Genomic DNA, 21,271 nt, shown 5'->3' with positions numbered 1-21,271 from the left:
AGTGTACTTCTGACTTTCTCTTCTATGAGGTTTAGTATGGTTGGCTTTTTGTTGATTTCTTTGATATATTTGAAATCGAGTTTTGTGTATGGTGAAAGATTTTCATTCTCTTACATGCTGACATTTAGTTATGCCAGAACCATTTGTTGAATATATTTTCTTTTTTCCATTTTATATTTTTTGCTTCTTTGTTAAAAATCAGGTGTTTATAGGTATGTGGACTAATATCTGGGTCTTCTATTTGGTTCCATTGCTTCTCCTGTCTGATTTTATGCCAATACCAGGCTGCTTTCAGTACTGTAGCTCTATAGTAGAGTTTGAAGTCAGGAATTGTGATGCCTCAGAAGTTCCTTTAGTGTACAGGATTGTTTTGGCTATCCTGGGTTTTTTGCTTTTTCATATGAAATTGAGTATTGTTCTTTCGAAGTCTGTAAAGAATTTTACTGAGATTTTGATGGGCATTGCATTGAATCTGTAGATTGTTTTTGGTGAAATTGCCATTTTTACTGTGTTAAATGTACTTAAGAGCATGGGAGATCTTTCCATTTTCTGGTGTCTTCCTCAATTTCTTTCCTCAAAGATTTAAAGTTCTTGTCCATAAATCTTCCACTTGTTTTTTTAAAGATACTCCAAGATATTTTATCCTATTTGTAGCTATTGTGAAGGGTGATATTTTTCTGATTTCTTTCTCAGCCCATTTATCATCTGTGTAAAGGAGGGCTACTGATTTTTTTTCGAGTTAATCCTGTATCCTGCTACATTACTGAAAGTGTTTGTGAGTTATAGAAATTCCTTGGTAGAAATTTTGGGGTTGCTTATGTAAACTATCATATTATCAGCAAATAGAATTTGACTTCTTCTTTTCTGATTTGTATCCCCTTGATCTCCTTTTTTGTCTTATTGCTTTAGCTAAAACCTCAAGAACTATATTGAATAGATATGAAGAGAATTGACAACTATGTCGAAAATCTGTCAGTGTCATCTACCATATAAACAAACTGGGGAAAAAAACTACGTGATTATCTCATTTGACACCGAAAAAGCATTCGACAAAATACAACATCCCTTCATGATGAAAGTCCTAGGCAGATCAGAGATACAAGGAACATACCTAAGCATAATAAAGGCAATATACAGCAAGCCAACAGCCAACATCAAATTAAATAAAGAGAAACTCGAAGCGATCCCACTGAAACCAGGAAAAAGACAAGGTTGTGTACTCTTCCCATATCTATTCAATAGAGTAACCAACTGTAAAATTCTAAAATATTCATTCAAGGCTGTATTGAGGTTCTTTTTTTAACTCTGACAGTATTTTTAATACTGCAGTAGTTTAAACTTCAAATATTATTATACAGCTTCTGGGGAGATGGTTTCTGAGATAGGTGCCTGCTGCAATTACGTAAGGATCTGAGTTAGAATCTCCAGAACTAATGTAAAAGCTATTTACACTACTGTATGTGTAATCCTCATGCATCTTCCTATAGGAAGATGGGAAACAAAGATGAGAGAATTACCAGAAACCCCAGTGCCAGCTATCCTGGGGTACCCCAAAGTCAACAGTAAAAAGCTTCTGTCTCCGAACAAGTAAAAAGACAAATTCTGACACCTTAGATTGTTGTCTGAACACCATATGTATGCCATGGCGTAGGTATACCAGCAGTCACACACAGGAGTGTATACACATACATGCACACACACACACACACACACACACACACACACACTGATGCACATTTTGTGATTATTATGTATGAGTTATAAATTTAGGTAAATTTCTTGAACATTAGTAACCTCAGTGATAATGTATATAGAAAATTACTTTTTATTATTTGTTATGATGATCAAGTGATTTAGTGTTTAAGAATCTCCCAAAAGAGACCGTTTTCATGGTAAAGGACAGAGTCCTATAGCTACCCTTAATGTTCACTCGGAACACTGCCCTCACCTAGTATAGGAGTACATCTGCAATGTTTCCAGTTATTGCAGTGATATTATTTTTAGGTTCACCCCTGCTTTCAGATTGCTTCCCAATCAGGGATATGTAAGCACTCCTTTAACTTTTAATCTTTATTTGACATTTTTGACCAAGCCTTTGTTTGTGTTTTCTCACTATAAGTCATCTCTATCTACAAGAAGCCACTCATCAGTCAAGGGCTCATTGCATTTTTCCTCCCCTAAGGCTCCTCCTATTTCTGAGGATTAGAGCTAGTATTGCCTGAGACCATGTAGATAGTTCAATAAACTGCTTAAAAAAACAATCCTGCCCTTCTCTTACAAGCCGATCTCTGGCCTTCATTTCTGCACAGTTGTTATCCCAATCAATACTGGTATCTGAGTAATTAAAGGCTTCCCGGTTGAGTTCTGCTTTCTTGCAGACTCTCCTTATCTACAAAAACACTGCCTTATAGATTCACTTCAATTGTCCTTGACTTCTACAGCTGCAATTCACAGTCCCATGACTAAATATGTTTAACTCCAAATCAACCTCTTTATCAAGCATTCTATGTAAATGATCCCTATGCGCCCACGATCACTGCTATAAGAGCATGACTAATACTTGGCAGTGCCATTTGTTGTGTGTGCATGCAATGGAGGACACATTAAATGTTTTATTCAATTACTCCCCCCCCCCTTATTTTTGAGACATGCTCTCTCATTTACCTTGAGGCTACATCCTCTGATGTAAGCTTTAATTTTTTTTTCATTAGTACACTGAGGATTTTATACTACTGTTTTGATGATATTTTCTGCACTCCAAACTACCTCCAGATGTAACTTCTATTCCCTAACAGCCCGATTTTGTTTCTCTTCTTTTGTACTAACCCATTATGCAGAATTTGGGAGGCGCCTATACTGTACTGGATGTGTGTACGTCCACTGGAGTATGGTCAACTTGCCAGCAGCTCGTCAGCTAGGAGTAGGACTTCATGCTAATGTGCTCTCTTCTCTGCATTTTGGGACTCATTCCATCTTGTGCTTGCACAGTTGTGCATGATGTCACAACTGCTGTGAATGTATATGTTTTTCTGACCTCCTGGGTCCAGAATTCACTGCTGCTGCACTGCTTCCTTGCAGTCATTCATGGCTTCTGGGCCTTGAGACTCATTCACCCCCCACTTCTGCAGGCATCTATTAGCCTTGGGAGGGGGTGATGTGATTCAGCTGTCCCATACATGGATGACTATTTTGATGTTTCTTGTTACCTTCACCTTGTCCAGTTGTTGGCATTTGTGTTAACCACCACCTACTGCATATGGAAACTTCTCTGATGTGAGATGAGAGATGCATTAATATAGGTATGAAGCAATAAGTCATTAAAAATTGGTTTAAATTTCAAATTACCACAGGTCAATCCCAATTATAGTGAGAACTAAAACAGAATGAGAAATTCAGCTACAACAGTTCCTCCAAGAGAAAGTAAAGATGGAAGCTACAAAGAAAGAAAATTTGAGAAACAACTTAGCTGAATATTATAAACATTCTTAGGAAATGATATACAGAAGGCAGAAGTTTATTTTAATTTATGGAGAATTACGACAAACACTAATTACAAAGACATTTTATTTGCACTTTGTAGTTACAAATAGATTTTAGACTTCAATAAATAACCTTCACAAAGTCACAAAATGAACTTAGCTAGTCAGTACATTGACCCAGGTAGCCCAAAGTCCTTGTATCACCTAAACTGCTGTGGCTTTATTATTTTGCAACCACCAAGGAGTTAAAGCAATTTGCTTTGGCTGAGTGTAAATTTTCCACTTCCAACTTCAACAATCTGAAAACTGCCTGGGTAATTGTACATAGTACGGAAGGGGGAAAAAAGAAGAGAAAAATCAATAAAAGATTACATAATTGTATTTCTTATCTTCCAGGGCTGAGGCTATCCATAGAAAATCTAGTTATCAGAACACAGCCAACCTTGACAAGGTTAGCTTGGATTAGCCATCTAGACCAGTTTCTGATTGTTAAAAGCATGATGACGATCATCATCATCATTACAGAGTTGTAGCAGGTATCTTTAATTTGGTTGTCAAGGGAGACAGGGAGCAATAATTAAGGGTAAAAGATGGAGAATGGAAGTCTTATTAAAGGTATATTGAGGATGAGAATTTGATCTTAGAATTAGATTCTGATGAGAGTGGCTAATGCAGCCGTGGTGCTCTTGAGTGACAGCCGAACCAAGCAGGCAATTATAACAACAGACATCACCCCTAATCTTTGCAATCCCAAACCCACAGTCACATCCATTTAAATTAATTTTTACCTGCCCTGCACATTTACAGCTTATTTGGAAATTTATTGTTTGCTGCTTACAGGATGCAATTTTTTTAGAACAGGAAATGGCATGAAGAGTCATCCTGGGTTTTTCTTCTCTTTTTTACTTCTTATATTAATGAAATGAACGTCATCTTTGTGTGAGCTGATTGATCTTCAAAAGTCAAACGTTATGATTATTCCCGAGAAGGTCAACAGGAAACATATCAAAGTCACAGCTGATTTGTCAGAGAGGGTGGCAGGACACAGGCTTGTTTTGTTCCATTTTATTAGGGAGAAATCAGTCATCCTTGCATTCCTCAAACTGCAATATTTGCAGAAGGATTTTAAACAACTTCGGACACAGTTATTTCTAGCTGTCTGGTCAGCGGAGATAGCAATATTCATTACCAGGCATGCTGAAAACCTATTTTAAGGAGTACTTTGCTACACAAAGATTAATTTACATTTTTTAACTTCTCTGTAATACTAATGTAAATAATTGTTGTATCTTAAATTGCCATTATTATTTTGATAGCCTAGTATTTAATATACAGAGACCTGCTTAGCAGAACTGGTCAGAAACATGGAAATATAGACAGAAAATATTTTGGGAAGGTCTTTCTTTTTTAGAATGTAAATTATTGTTCTGTTACAATAAAATAGCTAAAGATGTTTCACTAAGATAATAACAATAAATTCATAATACTGTCAATATACTTAAAATAATCAGAAGTTATCTTATTTGTAATGAAATTATGGTAAAATCTTAAAACCCACCCCAATTAAAAGTATTTTTAATCTCCACCTACTAAAACACTAGTATTTCCTTTATCTTTTAATGTTTAAATGTATATAAATTTAGGCTGAATACTCAGATTTTACACAGTTGTCATTCTGATTAATTCTTCTAGTCATGAAACTATAATACAAGCAATATGTAAACTTGGAGTAAGATATGATGTCTACAGATGGTGGAAGAAAAACTAAATATGTGGTTAATATATTGAAAACAGAATATTTAGAAAGTAAAGATATCTGTATTTTTGCAGGGTGAAATGTTGATCACCAAATCCTCAGTTCACAGGTACATTATTGTGATATCTAATGTTGAACAGTATCTGAATATTTTTGAAGTGCATGATGATATGATGGCTTAAAACATCAATAATTGAGGAACTGGAAGATTTAGCATGAAGGCTATAGACTAATTTGAGAAAGAGAGAGAGAGAGAGAGAGAAACAGACAGATTTTATCTCTTATTTTAATTATTCATGTAGTATCCATTCTTGGATAATCTCCTAGTCATTCTGTCAGTTGATCCAATTTATCTTGTATTGGTAAAAGATGGCATATTTTGGTAAAATTGCTAAGAAATTTTAAGTATTGTCAACTTTGTTATATTGATGCAGAATTCATGAGATCATTTTAGTTCACTTCCTACATAACAAACTCAAGTGTTAATATTTAACATGTCCCAGTGTTTGGTTCAGAATCACTGAAATCATTTAGAGAAGAAAAGTCAAGTCCCAGAACTCATATTGAAGTTCTGGACTGTGGGGCATCTGTCAAGATGGCATACTCCCTCCCCTCCTCCTGTGCTGTTCTTGTGGAATCGGGTTTGCTCTGTCCACCTGGATATTGGAAGTAGACAAGATTGCCAGGCAAACTTGGGTGCACGGGGGGTGTGGGGGTGGAAGTAAGGGGAGATGGTTAGGGAGAAGGGAGAGGGGGAAGATTAGGGATGGCTTGGGGTAATGAGATGGGGGGGAAGGAAGGATGGATATGGGAGCAGGGATGTATATATCTCAACTAAGGGAGCCATTTTAGGGTTTGCAAGAGGACTTGATTCTGGAGGGGTTCTCAGGCCCAAGGAGAGGTCCCCAGATTGTTCCCTGGTCAGCAGAGGAGAGGCCACCTCTAATTTCAAAATGGCAGCTTAATAGAAGATAAACAACATATACAGTGTTATGGTTTGAGCATGAAATATCCTTCATAGGGTCCTGTTTTGGTAACTTGTTACCCTGCTAGGTGTGTCCTACATGGAGGACATTCAATATTAGTGTTGCTCCTTGTCCCTGATCCCTGGGCTGGTGTGAACACCCTAGTTGACTTCCTAGTCTTCTGTGGTGAAAACAACCTTGGCAACTTCTTTACAGTATGGAGTCCGAGCTATTCCATCGTTCCCCCCACCCAGGGTGGACTAAGCCTCCTGAAACTGTGACTCAAGTATTTCCTCTCTGAAATTATTGTGGTCACAGGAATGAGAAATTAATTAGTGTGCCTATGTGTAGAGAGCAACTGCCAGAAAGAACAAAAGGTGACCCTGGCAACTTTCCTACATATCTCTTCAGTATTTTACACACATTGTAAGCTTATAGTACCCCCAAGGCCACATAATTGTAAAAAGTAATATACATAAAATATATTGGAGCATGAGAGTAATTAAGCATTACTACTAATAATTTAAATAATTCTTACAACTCAAATTGTCATTATATTTTGGTAGCCTAGGTTCTTTTATTCATGCCAAATTGTTTAATTTAATTTTACTTATTTATTGTATGTGTGTTGGTGTTGGGTTTTTTTTTGCTTGCATATAAATATATATATGCACCACATGCATGAGTTACAGACAATTGAGAGCTACTATGTGGTTGCTGGGAATCAAATGTGGGTCGTCTAGAAAAGCAGAAAGTGCTCTTTAACCTGTAGTTTCTAATATACAAAGAACTTCTCATCAGAATGTTCCTATACTTGACATATATAGCTCATTGGACAGATTGTAATTCTTATAATTAATGTAAAAAAGTATATTTCCTGAATAATAGGTAACTTTTAGTTGATAAGGCACAAAATTGTTAATTCAATTATTTTTTAATCTTGTATTATGTTAATATTATATTAGCTATAAATTATGAAAAGATAACACACACAGGAAAATAATAGAAAAGTATAAACTTGCACAACTCCAATAGATATTAAAACAACATTTGAAAATCTATGTAAGGATTTCTCAACTAGAAGTATAAAAATAATTTGTGCCATTTAATTCTATTCATTACGATTTATTCATGAAATTCGCCATGATTTAATTTTTGTCTTCATCTGTAGATGCTCAATATTTTATTAAGGAAATTAAAATATACTAAAAGTCATTAAATGTGAATTTGTTCTTCAGATCTTTTTCCGAGCTGTTCTTTCAGAGAAACACTGTAATGAAAGATTAGAATATTAATTATTATTTTAAATGCTCAGGTTTGTAACTCTGTATGTCTACATACAGGTCTCTGGTGTTTGTGTGTGTAAGTAAGTAAATAAAAATACATATAAATTTTATGTTCTCCTAGGAGCTATCTGATAATATACAGTATTATATCTTGTGTTCCACAGAATGATTTCACCCATAGTCAAATAGTGAAATGTTTACTGAGAAGAAAGGTGACAGTATTTAGGGACAACAGTTTGCTTGCTCTTATGTTCCCTACAGCATAAATCATGAGTGCATACAAGATCAACCTGTGACATTTACGAGGTGGTAACATTGATATCCTCAAAATGAAAAGAGAGATCATAATCTTACATTATAAAGGAATTTTTTTCAGAAACAAAAATCATCGTATTTATTGATCAGTATATCTAAAACAAAGTATGTTATTCACATTAACAGTTGTCATGTCTGAAGTGAGGCCCTTCAAACTGTGAATTGTTCCAGGACCACATATATAAATATATTCAATGTTTAATGAATTACACTTTGGGTATGGTTTCCATTTCTTCTTTTGGAGGCACATTTTTAGGATCCTAAGATGTGAAAGGGATGAAAAAAAGTGAATGCTCTTGTCTGCTGTTGCCTCCTTAGTCCAAATTGTTTTAAAAGGCCAGGACAGTGCTGGAATGCTCAAATTGATTATAATACAGAGTAAAGACTCAATCAAGTGGTCTTTAAACAGAATGGCTAAGGACATGTACTTTATCCCAAAGTACCTGGGGTAAGATTCAACCAGCATTATCCTGAGAGGAAAAAGAGGCTCCAGTGTTTATCTCAATACCACTTCATTCTATGTTGGGTATAGTAGGTCCAAAGCCCCTTTTGGATTCTATGGATGAAACAAGGAGCATTGAGATTTTGTTCCCACCACAATCATACTTAACAAGGTTAACAATGAACTGATGATTACCAGTTTCTCTGTAAAGCTGTGGTCAAATGTTCCAAACACTGAGACGTGAAATGTCTTGCTTACTGTCCTTGCATGTACCTTGTTAAAGAGCAAGTAGAGATTCTCTGGGTTTCCAGTAATTCTTCTGTCTGATGAACTTTACTGACCTCTTTTCTGCTTCTTCATTTGAGGGTATATAAGGAGCTGTGATATCAATAAACCTGTTGGCTGAGGTCATCTGCCTCATAGCCCTACTGACCCAGCTTTTATTTCTTTTATTTTATACTCCTGTCCTCCCCCTTGGAATCCCAGTAAGAGCCTAGGAATAAACGACCGGTCAGGTTCGATGCAGATCAATGGTTCCAGTCTCTACTTCTGTGTCTTCAGTTGCCATTAATTCCTCTCAGTGTTGTTTCCTCTTTCATACAATATAAACAAAATAAATGATCAAATAAATAAATATACAGAAACTCTCAATTTGTAAGATATTTTACCACTGTTGTTGCTTCGATGTTGAAATGAAACATCTGAATATTAACATCATTGCCTCAAGAATACCCCAGAATTATTCTTACTTAAACTTTCAAATGATTCTTACAAGAATGCCTATGCATGTAGCAAAGAAAAAGAGAAAATTGTTTGCATATACTGATATTGATGACATATAAAACATTATTCATCATTACACATGCTTATGTTAAATACTTACTAGACACACTATAATGGACATTTATAATCTAAGATATACATTCCATATAGTGTAAACAGTGTTTCACATATTCTTTTTATGCTATATGCATTCCCTTCACTTAATTTAATTGTATAGGAGTTACCCACATTCCATGTCCTAATGTTTGCCACAATTAATTTTTTATTACTTTTTGTCTGTCTCCTGTGTTGGCACCAAAATAAACACCTCTGTTGTAAATTATATGTAGTTGAATTGACAGCTCTGTTGTTAAGAACACATGATGCTCTTCAAGTTTTCAACACCCAAGTGGGGTAACTTACCCACTGCCCTCTTTTGGACTAGGTGGGCACTGAGCATGCAAACACATGATAATTTTAAAAATGTAAGAAAATATACTTTCTGTAAATATTAAAGTTTAAAACAATAGTATATTGAAATGATATTGTGTGTGAAATAGTAAATAGAGATATATGTATGCATCTACATGTTAACATATACAGACACATGTAATATGTATGTCTGTCTGTATGTACTTATGCACAACACAGTAGACTTAGTTTCAATATCTTGCTGTAGTATTTTTAAAAATGAATAAAATTATATTGAAATAAACAGACTAGCTTTCCTGGTAATGATTGGAGTATTTAAAAAATAATTTGCATGTATCAGTGTCTTCAGTACAGAAAGAAAGGAATGGTAGTCAAAGCTTAAAGGCAAGACAAGTCACTATATACTTTTAGATTTTTGTACCAGTGACAAAATTTTGTAGGTTTAGTAAATAGGTCTTTAAAATGGACTAGCACAAAAACTAATCCAGCCATTAGAGGTTCATATCAAAGATGAATAAAAGTCAATAATGAGAAGCAATTGGTGGGAAATGTCTTAGATAGAATCACTACCAATGTCAACAGGTTTGTGACTATTAAATGACAAACTAGAGATGCTGCAAATAAGGTCAACAGGATAGGGATGTTAAAGTCAGACTTACCTACCCAACAAGTTTGAGGCAAGCCTGAACTACGTGAGACCCTGTCTCAAGAAAAATTCACACTAACAGAATGGAAATGCACATATGTAAACTACATGACCAAACAAATGCTGTGTGTACCATATTTAAAGAGGGATTCACTTAATCAAAGCTATTACTAAGCCAATCCTTAGTGAACGTCTACAAGGGAGCCAGGATTTCCATCCTCAGAAAGCAGAAGATTCCTCCCATTACTTTATGTAGTATCTGGAAATGCATTAGTCTCATCTGTGTATTTTTGATTTCTAAGTAGCAATTTTTATCAGCTGTGTCCGGATTCCTTCCCATTTAACAAATTGTTTTATATATTTTCTAATTATAAATATGATAGAATATTCTTAGTAAGACATCTTATTTCAATTCCTGGAACATCTCTAAATTCAACCCATCACATCTCCAGAGCAGCATAGAGACCCATATGTGACAGCTCAAAGTCAATGCCACGAAGCTTTAATTAGCCCATTATTTGCATTGGTGGCAAAAATAATTTGTGGAACTATGTGATGTCTTCAAGGCTTGCACATTAAATATTTGCCTGGTAGTGAACAGAACTGTTTTATATAATTTAAAGATTTATTGGTTAAACTTTGTACACAATTATTTATTTAATTCAAAAGTGAATTTTCCAAAGACTATTTTCTTGACCTATTGGAGAGTCAATTATTGTGTTTAGTCATAACAAAACACTTTATGACAGTTATGTTTACATTGATAACATTTTAAAAAACCACCCAATCACTGAAACTACAGATATGGCTTAGTATGTAAGAGCCTTTACTGAACAAGTGTGATTACCGAGGTTCAAATCCTCAGGACCCTCTTGAAACTGTAGGTGTAGTTATGTAGGAGCCTACAGCTATAGCGCTGTAAGGCACCAAGAGAGGAAAATTACTAGGATTAGTAACTTCCAGATCAGTTCTAGATTCAGTGAGAGACCCTGTCTCACTAAATAAGGTGTATAGTTAGTGAGCAGAACTATCAGTGTCTGTCTCTGGCTTCTCGTCTGCATGTGCTCTGAGAGGCATGCATGCCCATTTCTACATACATATAGAGAGACACACAGACATTAAAGACTGTCATTGGTTTTGTATTATAAAATAAATTTTATTTTGCATACTTAAGCTATAGAAGAAGATACAGGATGATATTATAAATACATATAGATTTTTAAATGGTAAATATAGTAGTATAGACACATCTTACATAGTTACACATTGTTGCTATTGAAGCAAGAATCACTAACACTTGCTCATTTAGCATGAACATCACCACCCTATAATTTTACTCCCTATGTGAGAGTATATGTTATAACTTTTAGACTTACTCATCATGTGTCTGCTAGTTCTCTTCCTCTGATTTGCATTTCCTCATTTGCTTCCCCTTAACATTAATCCTAAGAGTAGACTTTCTGTCTTCAGTCCAAGCTTCTTTTAACACATTATACATTTTATTTAAGTTTTTGGAGTTATAAAGCTGTAAATTTTCAAAAACAATGCATTTCAGATATAATATATCATGGCAAAGCTGTGCTGAGGGGACTGAATGATTCTTTGAACAAAGACAAAGCCAATATATAAAGGAAAGCATACTAATGAATATACAAGAAATATTAATAACTATACAAGAAAAGTCAGATTTAATTTTTAAAATGTGTGTGTGCTTGAATGTTTGCATTTAGAATGTGTGTGGTGGAAGATGTTCACAGCACTCAACGATCACATGTATTTTAGAGAATGACACTGTAGATTGCTTGTTTCCACATTTCCTTGAAACCTGGGGATAGAAGTTAGAGCGCTAGGCCTGAGAGAAAGTTTCTTTATCCTCTGAACCATCTCATCAGGCTTTAAAAATTTTTTTACAGGCTCCAGTAATTAATACACTGTTAACTAGAGGAAGCCCTGTAGATCTCTGGTTGTTTCATACAGCAGGCTCTTCTATTGCACAGTGAGAAAACCCTGGAGAATCCATCTGGCCTCTGAAACTGGTGAACACACCCACTACTGTAGCTCACCTTTAAAATCACTGTCTATATGAATATATAGATAATTTAGTCACGAGGCAATCTTAGTAACTCTTATGATGAAGACAGCTCACAGAGAAGCAAAGGCTTTTCAGTTGGAAATATGGTGTTAAAATCTTTAAACATTCTAGAGTGGCTTCTCCTCCCACCATGACACTTCACCACCTACAGTATGAAACTCAAAACTAAAGATGGAAGATGGTATTCCTACTTGGTATTGTTTTGAAATTTTAATGTGCAAAGAAACAGCAAAGTGTGTGGCATATTTAAGGCTGTTGACTGTTTTACTTTTACAAACTCTAACTAACGTATATCATACTTTAATTATATACTTTAATTATCTGCTGTTTTTACTCAGTTGTATCTTAAGTAAGTTCAGTTATCTTTGGATTCCTTTTATGATCCATCATTATTGGGTAAGAAGATATATTTATGTGCTCTCAGAGGGAAGTATAAATTTGTGTATGTGTGTATGTAAGTGTATTGTGGATATATATGTAAATTAATTACTACATTAATTTAAAGAATTGCTAGGCTTTGTGCATTGTTGAATAGATAGATATCTCAAAATCTACCCACATCTGTAAATTTTTATGAGTGTAAATAAGAAGACTACTAAATATTTTTGTTTTAAAATATGCAAATTAGTAGCTTATCTTAAATTTAATGTAGTTTACTGTACTTTATCTCTGGGATGCTCTGTTATTTATTTATGGTGTCTCAAATACTGAGGCTTGAACCCAGGACCGAATAATGCTATACTAGCACTCTACCATTGAGTTGTATCTTCAGACCAAGCTTATAATATCAAATGTACACAAACACTACCTAGCATCACCAGTGTATTTAGCGTACACAGCACATCAGAATTAAATATACTTGTACACTGTTACTGACATGTACCCTTAAATACAAAATAAACATGAACAAATATATTTTGTTTTAAAAAAATCAAACAATATATTCTGATCATGTTTTCCTCTTTCCCAACTAATCCCAGATCCTTTACCATCCCTTCCACATTCCCACTTGCCCTTTGTCTCTTGCGTTTTAGAAAGCAAACAGGCAAACAAATGAACAAGCAAAAATTTTCAAACAAGCTACAGCAAAATAGAAGAAAACATAAGAATCACACACATGCACACATACACACACAATCCACAGAAACACAAAATCAGAAGTGTTAAAATAAAGTTAAAAGTTTAAGAAGACAAAACCAAAACAAAGCAATGTAAGATAAAACATCTGCAAATTACTACTGATTTCATTTTGAGTTGGCTGTTACTGCTTCCCTTACCCCACCACCATGAGACATCAGGCAAAATCTCATGACAATTTTCCTTGTGAAACCTAAGAATCATACTGTGATCTAGTGGGTAGAGGTGAGGGAGCAAGCCCTGGAAGAGAATAACCCGTGCTGCAAGTATTGTTGTGGCTTAGTGGCATGCTGGCTCACTGCAGAGCATGGAGGTACACAGTTATTCACAGCAGGTCTCAGTTTACCAGCATTGCCACTGACTTTTCACTGACACAAAAATGCACTTTCATCTTGCTTTGCTTTTTATGTAGCAAATCACCCAAAAGATAAATGAAAAACCACAAATGTGCTCAGAGATCATCAAGATGTGTTTAACATTGTGTATGAGATAAATTCAACAAGTCTAAAGTCAAATAGAAAATTAATGGATGAATGAAAACAAAATTCCATGTGTGTAAGTCCAAGCTTTGAGGGAAAGTCTATATAACATACTGATGTCCAAGCAGACTCTGAAAATCTGTGTTCCATTCCCAGGTCACAGGGTCCTGACTGTGGTATACATATGATTCCTGTCTATCTGTAGCAATTTCCACCAGCTAACTGGCTGATAGTGTGGAGAACGGAGCAAAACAGAGAAAAGACCTGAACCAGCCTTAGAGGTTAAAACTCCTGTGTTTTGTTTCAGTTTTATCATTCTGTATAGAACATAGAACAGACCAGATACAATTTATCTTTTTGGAAATTATTCTTATTATTTCATGTGTGTGGATATTTTTCCTGCACGTATGACTGAGGACTACTTGTATGTATAGTGCCCTTACAGTCTAGAAGAGGGTCCCAGATCCCCTAGGACAGGATATAAAGTGTGTGTGTGAGAGAGAGTATGTGAGTGTGTGTGTGTGTGTGTGTGTGTATGTGTGTAGACATATGTGCACATTGTTTTTAGTTGCTGAAATGCAGATGTTTCCTGAAACTGTCATGCCAAGATTCCTTCAATACATATTTTCCCCATTCAGTTGCTTCTGGTTAACCTTATTTTGTTGTTGTTCATGTTGTTATTGTTATAAAAAGGCTCAAGTCTTATTTTAAGTACTCCTTCTAAATGTGGTACTCAAAACCATAGTTGCCTCCCTCTAATTCTGGATTATTGTGGTAAAAGAAACAGAAGTTGGCGTATTTTTATTCCCTGAAACTCTTGCTTTTAAGTATGTATTCTGAGTCCTTTGCACAGCTGTTTCTGTTTCTACTGGAGCACCTGACAGTAAAAGAGATTTTCCTGCTTTGTGTTCAATGGGTTATGTGTTAATTGCAATCCGCTATTGGTGAAAAAAGATATTCTAAAGTACAGTCTCTGTACATGATTTTAAAAAATCATAATGTATATTGTTAAGATAGCCAGGTGGGTAAAGAGGATTGTCTCTAAGCCTGCCAACCTGAGTTAGGATCTTGCAGTGTAGCATGATGGCCTGCTTATTGGGGTTTCTGTCCTAACTAGTTCCCACAGTCATTAGGTCCCAAAGAAAATCACACAGAGATCTCCATAAGTTATAAACTGATTGGCCCATTAGCTCAGGTTTCTTGTTAACTCTGATAACGTATATTAACTCATTATTCTTATCTATGTTAGCCACATGGCTCAGTATCTTTTTTTTTTTTTTTTTTTTTGGCTCAGTATCTTTTTCAGCAGGGCAAGTCACACCCTGCTTCTTCGGTATCTGGACAGGACTGCGGAGAGCTTCCTTCTTCCCAGAACATTCCTGTTCTCATTGTCCTGCCTCTACTTCCTGTCTGGTTGACCCACTTATACTTCCTGCCTGGCTACTGGCCAATCAGTGTTTATTTAAAACATAAGTGACAGAATACACAATTATCCCACACCATTGCAGTCTTCCTGGTGGAAGGATCAAACCTACTCCTGCACTCTGATCTCCACACATGCACTCTGGTACCCATGCAAATTCACCACCGTCCGCACAAAAATAATTAAATGTTTAGAAAGTCAACACAAGTCACTGGGTCTTAGGGTCAAAATTTGTGTTGTTCTGTTGTCACAAGGCTCACTCATCACACTAGGATTTGAGCAGCTCACACACTGGAAGTTAGAAAAGCCTCTTGACACACCGGGTATGGTGGTACACAACTTTTATCCCGGCACTTGGGAGACAGAGTGAGGCAGATCTCTGTGAGTTTTAGGCCAGCCTGGTCTACAGAGTGAGTACCAGGACAGCCAGGGCTGTAACACAGAGAAACCCTGTCTATAGACCCCTCCCCACAAAATACTTCTCATCATCTTAATAACCAGTTTACCAACCCTTTCTTAATTTATAATATATTAATTTATTAGTATACTAAGATAATTTGAGAATGTATACAATTTCTCATAGTGGGAATTAGTTTCCTCCAAAGATAGAATATATATTCTTGATGCAGGGATTTTGAATAACTGCAGATATATGTCTCTCCTAAATCTGATGCTTAAATATCTTTGATAGCAAGAACCCTGTCTTTCCATTGGAGATATGATTTTCAAGAGAAGTGTCTTTACTAGTCATCTTTAACTGCTTCACCAGTCATTCTTCCTAAGCCAACTGTTTATTCAGAACTGAAACAACAGCTCGACAATCACTTAATTAAATTCAGTTCATTTTAAAATGCATGGTTATTGTAACAAAAGTATCTTCACTTACAGGAACTGAATGCTGAGGCCTAGTGAATACTGTGGTAAGTCCTTCTCAGGAGGAATGTTGCATAAAACAATTTACTTCAGAACTTAATGAGTTTGGTAATATCGTAACTATTCATTTGTATCAATGACATCCTAAAAAAATGATTACTATGAGCCTGTGTCTTTTCTTGAGAATGTTTGTAATTTTGCTTGCTCCCAAAATCACATAAACAACATTTGGAATAACAATAGGCAGTTATGTATTTGACTTCAGTTGGATCTGGGGCTCTTGAATACTAATTGGGAATAGATTGAATTCACACTTAACCCACCATGAAGTAGGAAGGGTTCATATCCTAGGTTTAAAACACTTCAAACACAAATATCATCTTCCTGAAATAATTGTCAGGATGTGTTACCAATGCACATGATAAAAAAGAAGCCTTTTAATATTGAATCCAATCTAAAAATGGAGGGCATTGGTCCAAAGGAACCAGAACAGTTAAGGAAACTGTTTACTGGTGGTCTGAGCTTTGAAACCACAGATGATAGCTTAAGAGAACATTTTGAGAAATGGACCACACTTATGGACTGTGTGATAATGAGAGATCCCCCAAATAAAATGTTCCAGGGGCTTTGGTTTGGGAACCTACTCTTGTGTTGAAGAGATGAATGCTGCAATGTGTCCGCAGCCACACGAGGTTGATGGATGTGTGGTGGAACCAAAGAGAGCTGTTTATAGAGGGGATTCTGTAAAGCCTAGTGCCCATTTAATAATGAAGAAATATTTGTTGGTGGTATTAAGGAAGATACAGAAGAATATAATCTGGAGACTTCTTTGAAAAGTATGGCAAGATTGAAAAAGTAGAAGTTATGGAAGATAGGCAGAGTGGGCAAAAGAGAGGATTCGCTTATGTAACTTTTGATGATGATGACATAGTCAATAGACTTGTTATTCAGAAATAACACTATTAATGGGAATAAGTGTGAAGTTAAAAGGGCCCTTTTTAAACAAAAGATAAAGTCTGTTGGCTCATAGAGAGGTCATGGAAGTGGATGCGGCAAGTTTTGGGTCACGGAGGAAACTTTGGAGGTAGGGGAGGTAATTTTGCTTATGGTGGAAACTTCGGTGGAAGAGGAGGCTATGGTGATGGAGGTGGTGGCAGCAGAGGTAGTTGTGGAGGTGGTGATGGTGGATGTGATGGATTTGGAGGTGATGGTGGCAGCTATGGTGGTGATGCTAGTTACAGCAGTAGAGAAGGTTATGGTGATGATGAACCAGGAAACCAAGGCGGTGGATATGGTAGTGGTGGAGAAGGATTTGATGGTTACATTAAAAAAGAAAATGTTGGTAATGTAACTATGGTGGTGGTGGGAGCTATAACAACTTTGGAAATTATAGTTGAAAACAGTAGTGAAATTATGGACCCATGAAAGGGGGAGCTTTGGTGGAAGGAACTCAGGCCTTCCCTATGGTGGTGGCTATGGATCTGGTGCTAGAAGTGGTGGATGTAGTAGCAAAAGGTTTTAAAAGAACAGCAGAATAAAAGCTACGATTCTTAGTAGGAGAGAGAGCAAGGAGTTGTCAGGAAAGCTGCAGGTTACTTTGAGACAGTCGACCTAAATACATTAGAGGAACTATAAAAATCTGCTGCAGAAAGAACAGTGATCCACAGTCAGAAAAGTTACCGCAACTTAACTCTTGTTAAGGAGTTAACAGGAGGCCCTCTTGTTCAGGACTGCCATAATCACATTTTGCAAAAAGTGTAACTCCTGATTAATGCAATGTATTGTTGATGAGATGTACATTCCTGAGGACTTTTATCGATTGTAGCTTTGTCTTTTTTCTTTTTCTTTTAATTGCATCCATTATATTGCACTGTACATTGTGGTAGTGGTTCAAGAATATAAAAATTAAAGAATTTTTAACTTTTTTTGTTGTTTTTTCTGATACAGGGTTTCTCTGTAGCTTTGGAGCCTGTCCTGGAACTAGGTCTTGTAGACCAGACTGGCCTTGAACTTACAAAGATCTGCCTGCCTCTGCCTCCCAAGTGCTGCGATTAAAGACGTGTGCCACCACTGCCCAGCTCGGATTTTTAACATAAAAAAGTTTTTCCACTGCAACTAAATAAAGTCTATCTGGTTTATTTTTTTCTTAATTTATTTATTTATTTATTTATTATTATTATTGTTATTAATTTATAAACATTTTCACTTCCTCCCCTCCTCCCAATACCCTCCCACTCCCCTCACTCCCTCTCCTCCTCCCACTCCAGTCCTAAGAGCAGTCAGGGTTTCCTGCCCTGTGGGAAGTTCAAGTTCCTCCCCGCTCCCTCCAGGTCTAGGAAGGTGAGCATCCAAACAGACTAGGATCCCAAAAAGCCAGTCCATGCAGACGAAACAATAGATGGAGATTGAGACAGAGACCCACATTGGAGCACTGGACTGAGCCCCCAAGATCCAAATGAGGAGTAGAAGGAGGGAGAACAAGAACAAGGAAGTCAGGACCACGAGGGGTGCGTTCACCCACTGATACAAGGGGACTGATCTAATGAGAGCTCACCAAGGCCAGCTGGACTGGGACTGAAGGAGCATGTGATCACGCGCTGAATTCTCTGAATGTGGCTGACATGGGGGCTGACTGAGAAGCCATTGATAATGGCACTGGGACTTGTTTCGTCTATCTGGTTTATATGAAGGCATGTTTAATTTGCTTCTAGCTACTGGTGATGCTATTATTAAGCAAAGAAACACCTTCTTTTGACATCAGTTGAGGGAAGAAGCGTTCACAATTCAAATGATCACTAACATTACTGGTCTTCTCCAGTGTTCAAGAACCCAGAAAGGGGGCTGGAGAAATGGCTCAGAGGTTAAGAGCACTGACTGCTCTTCCAGAGGACCCTGATTCAATTCTCAGCACCCACATGGCAGCTCATAACTGTCTGAAAATCCAGTTCCAGAGAATCTGACACCTTCACACCAATAAACATAAAATAAAAGATAAATAAATCATTTTAAAAATTTTAAAAAAGAACCCAGAAAGAAACTTTTGCAATTTCATCTTGACTTATTTTTCTCTGAAAAAAAATTATTTGTTCTAGGCCTATGGAGCTGATATAAGAGAGTGGGAAATGGCCTAGAATGCATTGGCACAGGTGACAGTTTCCGGAAAAGAATACTGGTAGCACTGACACTAAGATTTATAAGTAATAAATGGGACGTCATGAAACTGGAAAGCTTCTGTAAGGCAACGGGCACTGTCAGTAAGATAAAAAGCAAACTACAGAATTGGAATAGCTCTTCATCAACCTAACATCATCTAACAGAGGATTGATTTCCAAAATATATAAGGAACTCAATAAATTAGACAACAAAAATTGAAACAATCCATTTTAAAATTGCGGTACAGCCCTTGACAAGACCGCCTAGAACCAGCAATGACGACGCAACAACAGAGCTCTTCTTGCACGCAGTTTATTCAGGACCTTGAACCGTTGCTTCTCTCTCGCTTCTCTCCTCTCCCGTTTCTCTCTTTTCGGGCAGACCTCTCCCAGCCCTTATATAGGCTATGGTCGCCTATTCCGGAGTGCCACGTGGACATTGCCCATAGGCTCAAGCATACACAAGCGACACACGATCATAGCAAGTCATGGGCCATCACCATAAAAGGAGTTGTTTATCACAGAGAGTGCTCGCTTTCAGGCTCGTGGAGGGCAGCAGCCGGCGCCATCTTAAAGGGGCGGCTCCACACAGCTCTCTACAAGACCTTATCAGTGAATTCCCAACTTAAGAATCTCCAATGGCAGAGAAACACTTAAAGAAATGTACGACATCCTTAGTCACCATGAAATGCAAATCAAAATGACTTTGAGATTACATCTTGAACCTGTCAGAATATCTAAGATCAAAAATACAAGTAACAGCTTATGTTGGAGAGGATACATAGCGAGGAGAACATTCCTCCATTGCTGGTGGGAGTACAAATTGTACAATCACTTTGAAAATCAAAATGGTGGTTTCTCAGAAAATTGGAAGTCTATCTTAAGACCCAGATATATCACTCTTGGATTTTCACCCTATTACAAGTACACTTGCTCTACTTAGTTTTTGGCAGTGTTATTTGTAATAAACAGAACCTGGAAGTAGCCTAGATGTTCCTCAAATGAAGAATGGATAAAGAAAATGTGGTATATTATTCAGCTGTTAAAAGCAATGACATCATGAAGTTTGAAGGTAAGTGGATGCAACCAGAAAAAAAATCATCCTGAGTGAGGTTACCGAGACTCAGATGGACCAACATGGTAAGTACTCACTCATAAGTGGATATTAACTGTAAAGTAAAGGATAACCATACTACAATCCATAACCAGAGAGTTTAGGTAATAAGGAAGGCACAAGGTGGGATGCATGGATCTCCCTAGACAGGGGAAATAGCAGAGATCTCCTGGATGGACTAGGGGAGAGTAACAAGGGATCTAGTTCCAGAGTAGATAGAGGAAGAGAATACTGAAAAGAATGATCAAAAAGGGGAGACATTACAGGGTCAGATTAAAATCTGGTGCAAGGGAAACTCCCAGGAATTTACACGGATGATTCCAACTAAGACTCCTAGCAATAGTGGATATGTAGCCGAACTGGCCACCTCCTGTAACCAAGCAAGACTACCTGAAGGGACTGTGACAACAACCCAGTCACACAACTTTTGACTTACAGTCTGTCCTACCTATGGGATGTCCTGGGGGAAGTATGACAGCGATTGAGGGAGTAGTCCACCAGGTGGTCTAGCCTGAAATGCATTCCAGAAGAGGGACCCCACTCCTTGCATGGCCTGGAGTGCCAGGACCTAGAGACTGGATGACTCAGAAACCTAGTATAGAATCAAACACGACTCGAGAAAAAAAAGTCAATACAATGATGCCTAAAAATATGCTGCTATACTCATAGATTGGTGACTAATCAATTGTCATCAGAGAGCCTTCATCCAGTAATTGGTGGAAACAGATGCAGGGACCCAGAGCCAAACAATAGGCTGAGCTCTGAGACTACTGATGAAGAGAGGGAGGAAAGCGTGTATGAGCCGAAGGACATCACAAGAAAAAGTGCAGAAACAACTAACCTGGGCTCATAGGAGCTCACAGAGTCTGAATCAACAATCAGAGAGCCTGCATGGTACTGACCTCTATATGTGTGACA

General features: G+C 37.0%; 1 pseudogene; it reads left to right on the top strand.

Annotated features, from left to right (window-relative positions):
* The first annotated feature begins 16,547 nt into the window (after positions 1-16,547).
* Positions 16,548-17,609, top strand: LOC125417540 (heterogeneous nuclear ribonucleoprotein A3 pseudogene; annotated as a pseudogene).
* The last annotated feature ends 3,662 nt before the right edge of the window (positions 17,610-21,271 follow it).

This window comes from Myodes glareolus, chromosome 14, assembly GCF_982192425.1.
Source record: "Myodes glareolus chromosome 14, mMyoGla1.1, whole genome shotgun sequence".
Classification (NCBI taxonomy): domain Eukaryota; kingdom Metazoa; phylum Chordata; class Mammalia; order Rodentia; family Cricetidae; genus Myodes; species Myodes glareolus.
The sequence above is the reverse complement of the archived record's forward strand: the minus strand, read 5'-3'. Positions and strand labels throughout refer to the sequence as shown.